A 7876-nucleotide genomic window follows, 5' to 3' on the forward strand; every position below is an offset into this window, starting at 1 on the left:
GGGATGAGGTGGAGCCCAGCAGTGGGTGTAGGTGGGCGAGGGACCAAGAAGAATTCTTATAAACTAGCATCTCGGGCATGTTGAGCTGTTGATGAGAATGAGCCAGTGGAGAGGGAGAGACTGTTGATGAGGGGAGGAAGGAGAGTTAGCAGGAGCTGAGTCAAAGGGGGCACAGGGGAGGGACTCAGCACACAGACCAGTGCTTCGCCACCTCCCCACGTGGTGGGAACCCCTATTATGCCCATTTGCAGGTGGGGAGACTGAGGGCACGGGGACGTTAGGTTCCTTGTCCAAGGCCACACACAGGTAAGGGTTGAGCCAGGCCTTTTGTCCAGTTCACCTGGCTCCAAATCCCACACCCTCACCACTGGAGTGACCCAAAGCACCAGCTCTGCTGGTGAATCTTTGACTCTTTGTGCCCCAGAGCTCAGCCCAGGGCCTGCACATGGACTAGAATGACCGGGGCATCCTTTTTTCTCAGTGAACAAGCTCTCTGTGCCCCGAGAGCAGGGCACGCGGCAGGGGCTTCATCCCACCTCGCTGACTGCGGGCGGAGGTACCCGGTATGCCAGGGCCCCGCGCGAGGGAAGGAGGCCTAGGATGGAGGTGAGCTGAGAGGAGCCATCAGGGTGGCTCCAGGGGGGCAGGCCTGAGGCACGAGGCCCGGGTCCCTGAACCTGGAAGTGCCTGGCACAGGAAGATCCCGCCCACCTCCGGCCTTCCTCTGGAATCTCTGAGAGACCCCTAGCCCGGCTTCTCTGAGAGCCCCTGAGAACAATCCACTTTATCCTATCAGCCCCGGGCAGCACTTTGACTCAGGCAACCTTTGATGGCAAGGAACAGAAACCTCGGGATCTTCTGCAAAGACAGACAAGCCGGAACTCAGGGCAGCTGCGCCCTCACGCCTTTCCTGCTTCCTCCTTACAGCCACGTCTCTGCAGAGCCCCCGCCTCTCCCAGACTTGGGGTCTGCTTTCTCCGGGGGCTCTGGCTTGTAACCTTGGCGCCAGCTGTGGCCCGCGTAAGCTGCAGTGTCCAACTCCCAGGGTCTCCTGGGGTCCAAGCCAGGGGGCTGTCCCCGGTGGGCTGTGGGTGCCGCCCAGCTGTTCAGAAAAGGGTTCAGAGCAGGGAGAGGGTATAGCTCAAGTGGTAGAGCGCATGCTTAGCATACACAAGGTCCTGGGTTCAATCCCCAGTCCCTCTAAAAATAAATAAGTAAACCCAATTACCTCCCCTGCCAAAAAGAATTTCTTTAATGTAAAAAGAATAAATAAATAAAAACAAAAGAAAGGGGTTTGGACAGACAAGAGAGCCCTTCGTGCCAGGCTAGTCCACATCCCAGGCTCTGGGCTGAGCTCTGGGGCACAAAGAGTCAAAGGATGTGCTTCCTGCCCTCAAGGAGTTGTAGGCTGGAGGGGAATTCAGATGGAGGACAGTGACAGGCAATCCAGGGTAAGGGAGAAGTGGATGCCCCAGGCCCTGCTTCAGAGCCTTTGCAGGGCAATTAACAGAGGTATTAAAACTATAGCTCAGTGGTAGAATGCATGCTCAGCATGCACGAGGTCCTGGGTTAAATTCCCCAGAACCTCCACTAAGAAAAAAAAATTTTTTTTTAATGTTAAAAAAAACTATAGATGCAGTCACACGTCTCAGTGTCTGCCCTACAGGAGCACACACGAGACACGCATCAGAGCATCTTTCGCAGTGTCCTTTGTAACGGTGGAAACTGCAAATGCTCTAGACAGTCTTTAAAAAGAAGGAGCTGGAGTTATCCGTAACAGAATCAAAAGTTACCCAAGGCCGAACAAAACAAGGAACAGTTGCCGGTGGTACAGCGCCATTCTGCTGCGTTGTGGGATGGCCTGTTTCTCCAGCACAGTATCGCCGCGGTTAGAAATCACACAGGTTTGTAATCGCAGTGCCTGCGAGTCAGGAATCCAGGCGTGGCTCAGCTGGGCCTTCTGCTTCAGGGTCTCAGGGCTTTAATCAAGTGTCAGCCAGGGGTGCGTGCTCATCAGAGGCTCACCTGGGGAGGGAGCTGCATGCTTGCTGGCAAGTTCAATGTCTAGGCTTCCTCAGGGATGTAATCAATTTTATTTCCTGTGAATGGGCCATACTTTCCTGTTTATTTATTTTGTAATTTTAGTTGCGAACTGGACATTATGAAAATTATAATGTAGTAACTCTACACATCTGATTCTCATAACTCCTCAGGGATTGCAGGATTTTGTTTGGTGAGGGCTAGAACAGTCCATTTGTGACTTTTCCAAATATTCTTGCAAAGTGTGTGTTCCTTGTGTATGGTCATGGAAGCTTCTGTTCCATTAAATTGGTGGTTAGCCAGTGATCTGGCAAAGCTTTCCTTCAATGTCTGGCTCCCCAAAAAATAAATAAAGGTTCTGACTCTTTAAATCTCCCCTAGATCCTAGATCCTACCAGGGGAGGCTGCTGCAGCTGAGAAGGCTGGAACCAAGGTAAGCGTCATTACCGGCCCCTCAAAGCACTGCCAGGCCAACCAAAATGAACAACCCCAGATTTCTGGAGAACAAGAACCCTACTACCCAGCCTGCCACCAGCAGCCACTCTAGGAACATGGGCCACTGTCCCCGCAGCTGTGGCAGAGCTGGGGCACGGGAGGTGGTAGCTAGTTAGCACGTGCTCTTTCCTACCAAAGATCAGCAGCTTTTCTCCTCGTTAGGCATTTTTCCTCTGAATTGATCCACTGATCAATCAGTTTCAGTCAGGCTCCAGAGTTCCAGAACGGTTGGTTCCAGTCACTATCTCCTGCTCCATCTTTGCTTCAGTGGAAGGTCAACTCACGGAGCTTCCTCTTCTGCCATTTTGTGTGACATCACAATTGTACGTTACATAACAACTTAGATGTGATCACATGCACCCCAGTCACCTCGGCTGCATTCTGCTGCTTAGAGGAGGCAAGTCACAGGTCCTGCCCATCCTCGGGGTGGGGGGCAGGGAATACACGAGGTTATGAATACAGGGGGCTGGGGCCACGGGGGTCACCTTAGTCTGTCCAGCATCCTGCTTATGTTATATGTTATTTCTAAATAAAGAAACATACACATATAAGTGAAAGAATAGGGAAAGTTCTGGAAGAAGATGCGCCACACTCTTAATAATAGAAGGAGAGGGACAAGAATTATTGGCAGGGGATGGGGAGAAGTAAGGAAGTAAAGTTTTATTTTTTTGGAGAGAAAATGTATTCAAGGATTAACAAAAAATGACTAAAGAATTGTAAGCATCTCCTCCAGAGAGGAGATAAATATTAATATTTGAGCTAAGTCTAGAGTTTTTCAGGAAGAAAGAAACATCTGTGAGCTTAAGGATTTCTGGTGGTTCCCTTTGCCCCCAGCATTTGTAGGGCCCAGCCTGAGAATACAGATGCAAGCACAGAAAACATGTGGCTAAATACTTAGATGTTAGAAATTTCTTCCACTTTACTGTTTTTTTCCCTTCCTGTTATGAACAATTTGGTCCAAAAACTATTAGGAAAGGCAGAAAGTAGAAGGTGTTCCTGTAGGTAGCGGAAGAGCTGTGATGCCCTCCGGAGTGAAGATGCCTGGCCAGGACTAGGGTGAGGCAGGGGAGGCACCACCTTGGGGGACAACTTAGAGAGGGTTCCCCAAAACTAGTCATTAATATAACATTTTAATACATTGTTTTAAGAAATCAAAACAAATGCAAAAAATCTATAATGAGCAAAATAGGAAAATAGTAAACTCAAGATCAATATTAGTGATTTTTTCTTTTGCCTCAAGCTCTATATGGCTCAGCCTGGACTATTACTTATCCTTCCAGAGGGCGTTCGTGTCGGGGTACAGCCCCGTGTGGGGTGTCAGAGTCTGACTAGGGTCCCTGAGGTGCTCAGCATGGCATTTCAGAGCCTGAGTGAGAGGGTGTCCACACAGAGGCATCTGGGGAGGTGTCAGAGTGCTAGCAAGGTACAGAGGACACCCACATGGTAGTGGCCAGAAAGGTAAGGAGGGTGCCCGTGAAGGAGGGAAGACCAACACAGATGGCTAGAGCCCAGAGGGATTGAGAAGAGCTTCCAGGCAGCTGTGTGCACCCCAGAGTAAGGCGTGAGAGTCTGAGGATGGTTAGGAGGGCATTTGTGGTGGGGAGTGGCCGTGGCAGAGTTGGTTACATTGAAGGGAACTGATCAACTAAGTAAATAGACTGAGGATTTAGGGGTTTTTCACAGTTGGAGAAGGGAGGTACCAATCTGAAAAGGGAGAAAACTGAAACGATACCTCTAGTGTTGAATGGGAATTAGGGACATTGGTAAGACATCACAATTTTCAATTGATATCTAATTTCTCCAGCTCATTCTTTGTGCTCTATTTTTGTCACACAGATTACATTTACATATGCTATAAATTACATACTGTTAGTATTTTTGCTTTAGATAATTATATTTTAGGGAGATTGGAAATAATTTTTAAATATACCTTCAATTTAACTATTTCCAGAGTTCATTTTTGTGTGTAGATCAAAGTTTCTGCTTGGAATCATATAATCCTTCCTGAAGAACTTCGTTTAACATTTCTTGTAACACAGGTCTACTAGCATCAAATCCTCTCAGTTTTTAAGTTTTTCTTTAGAAGCCTTAATTTCGCTTTCATTTAAAAGGTATTTTCCCTGTCTAGAGAATTCTGGATTGACAGATTTTTCTTTCAGCATTTTAAGGATAATGTCACTCTATTGTCTTCTGGTTTGTTTTCTGATGAGAAGGTGGTTGTAAGTCTTACCAGTGTTCTTTTGTAGGTAATGTATTTTCCCCCATGGCTGTCCTCAGTATTTTCTATGTTGGCTTTTGAGTAGTTTGAATATGATGTGTCTAAGTGTGTGTGTGTGTGTGTGTGTGTGTGTGTGTGTGTGTATGCATGTGTTTTGTATTTATCCTGGAAGATTCTTGGATGTATAGTTTGTTAGCTTTCATTGCTTTTGTAAAATTGTTGGAGACACTTTAAAAATATTTGTTCTGCCCTATTCTTTCTCTTTTTTTTTTTGTGACTCCAATAACACATGTTTAAAACTTTTTAGCAAGTTTATACTGTATAGCACAGGGAACTATATTCAATATCTTGTAGTATCTTATGGTGAAAGAGAATATGAAAACGAATATATGTATGTTCCTATATGACTGAAGTATTGTGCTGTACGTTGGAATTTGACACAACATTGTAAACTGACTATACTTCAATAAAAATATATTAAAAAAAACTTTTTGATATTATCCCTACGAATCTTGATACAAAGAACAACATCTCTTTTAGATGCTCTGTTTAATTTTTCCCAGTCTTTTTTCACTTTGTATTTCAGCCTGGGCAATTTCTGTAGACGTGTGTTCAAGTTCACGGATTCGTTCCTTGGCTATATCAAGTCTTATGATGAACCAGTGGAAGGAAATCTTCATATCTGAGACTTTTAAACAATTTAATGCATTTTCATTTGACTCTCATAGTTTCCATTCCTCTTCTGGAATTTGCCATCCACTTCCCGTAATTATTGATAAGTTTGCATTTTCTAAAGCTTTTTATAAATGGAATGATACACACAGTTTAAGCTTGCTTTTTGTCTGACTTCTTTCACTTAGTATGTTGTTCTATGTATCAATGATTCCTTCCTTTTTAATTCTGAGTAATATTATACTGTATGAATATACCACAATTGCTCTGTCCTTTCAGCTGTTGATAGACATTGGGTTGTTTTCAATGTTTGAGCTGTTAAGTTGCTGTCAATATTTGTGCACAGATCTTTTTCTGGGCATTTCCTTTTGCTTCTCTGGGGTGCATACCTACGAGTGGAATGGCTGGATCATATGGTAGGTAGGTTTAACTTTTTAATAAACTGCCAACTATGTTCCCAAGTACTTGTACCATTTAAAATTCCTGTGCTTGCTTCTGCAACACACATACTAAAATTGGAACAATACAGAGAAGATTAGCATGCCCCTTGCACAAGGATGACACGCAATTCGTGAGGTGTTCCATACTTTTTTCTTAATAAATAAAGTTTGTTTTTACTGTACAAAAATAAATAAATGAAATAAAATAAAATTCCTACCATTAGTGTTTAGGAGTTCTAGTTGCTCCACATCCTCACCAACAGTTGATACTATCAATCTTTTTAATTTTAGCCATTCTTGTAAGTGTGTTGTGGTATCTCATTATGGTTTTGATTTGATTGTTATCTAATGTCTAATGCTTTCAGCATATTTTCCTGTGTGTATTTGTTATACATGTATCTTCTTTGGTGAATTGTCTATTCAAATATTTTGACTATTTTTAATTGGCTTATTTTCTTATCATCAAGTCTTCAGAGTCCTATATACATACTCTCAATACAAGTCCTTTATAAGATATAATGAGCAAAGATTTCCTCCCAGTCTATGGCTTACCTTTTCATTCTCCTAATGATGTCTTTTAAATAGCCACAAAATTTTAATTTTGGTGAAGTTAAATTTATAAATTATGGATGATGTTTTTGGCGGTGTATCTAAGAAAGTTTTGCTTAATCCAAGGTCACAAAGATTTTTCTCCTATTTTCTTCTAGAATGTTCATATTTTTATATTTTACATTTTGAGCTAATTTTTGTATATGTTGAAAAGTATGGATTGAAATTTGTTTTTGCATGCAGATGTGCAGTTGTCCCAAATCCATGTGTTGAAAACACTACTGATTTGCTTCTGCACTTTTGTCAAAAAATCAGTTGGACATATATTTGTGGATTTCTGAAATCTCTATTTGGTTTCATGGCTCTATTTGTATGTCTTTATGCTGATACCACACTGTTTTGACTGGCTTTATATTAAGACTTGAAATCAGCAAATGTTAGTCTTTCAGCTTCGCTGTACTTTATGGAAGTTATTTTAGCTACTTCAGGACTTTTGAATTGCCATGTGAATTTTAGAATTAGCTCGTCAATTCCTTACAAACGAGTCTAAGATTTTAATTGACATTGTGTTGACTCTATAGATCAATTTGGGGGAAACTGACATTTGGACAGTATTAAAACTTCCAACCCACAAACAAAGGATGCCTGTCCATGTAGTTAGGTGTTCTTTCATTTCTCTCAGTAATATTTTGTAGTTTTTGATGTCATTTTTTTCACTTTCACTGCATTTTTCTTACCTGTTTCAGTGTTGATATTATCATACATAGTACTATTTGTTGCCAGGAGGTAGAAATACAATTGATTTCTGCATATTCTTGTATCTTGCAAGCTTGTTACACTCACTTATTAATAGTTTTTTGGTAGATGCTGTTGGATCTTCAATACAGACAATCATGTCATCTGTGAATAAGGAAGTTTTACCACTTCCTTTCCAATCTAAATGCTATTAATTTCCTTTTCTTGCCTGTTTACACTTGCCTGAAACCCCAGTACAATGTTGAACAGATACAATGAGAGTGGACCGTTAAGTACAATGTTTGCTGTAGGATTTTCCAAGATGCACCTATCAGGTTGAGGTAGTTCCCTTTTATTCCTGGTTTGCTTAGTGTTTTTATTGGGAGTAGATACTAGATTTTTGCCAAAGGCTTTATGCATCTATTGTGATGATAATATAGTTTTTCTTATTTAGTTTATTCATATGGTGAATTACATTAATTTTTTTTATGTTGAACCAATCCTGCATTCCTGGAGAAATACACTTGGTCATGATATGTTATCCTTTTAATATATCATTTGGTTTGATTTGCTGAAAATGTGTTAAGAATGTTTGCATCTATATTCAGTGAAGATATTGGTCTGCAGGGGTTTTTTTCCCCTGTAATGTATTTTTTGGTTTCAATATCAGAGAAATTTTTGTCTCAAAAATGAATTGGAAAATATTCTCATCTTTTCAATTTTCTGG

General features: G+C 42.0%; 1 non-coding gene across 1 annotated transcript; it reads left to right on the forward strand.

The window, feature by feature from the left end:
• Positions 1-5910: 5910 nt before the first annotated feature.
• Positions 5911-6016, forward strand: LOC123617358 (U6 spliceosomal RNA). The gene has a single exon (XR_006725503.1). It is a non-coding gene; the product is annotated as a U6 spliceosomal RNA (small nuclear RNA).
• Positions 6017-7876: the final 1860 nt, after the last annotated feature.

The sequence above is a fragment of the Camelus bactrianus genome, chromosome 10 (assembly GCF_048773025.1).
Source record: "Camelus bactrianus isolate YW-2024 breed Bactrian camel chromosome 10, ASM4877302v1, whole genome shotgun sequence".
Classification (NCBI taxonomy): domain Eukaryota; kingdom Metazoa; phylum Chordata; class Mammalia; order Artiodactyla; family Camelidae; genus Camelus; species Camelus bactrianus.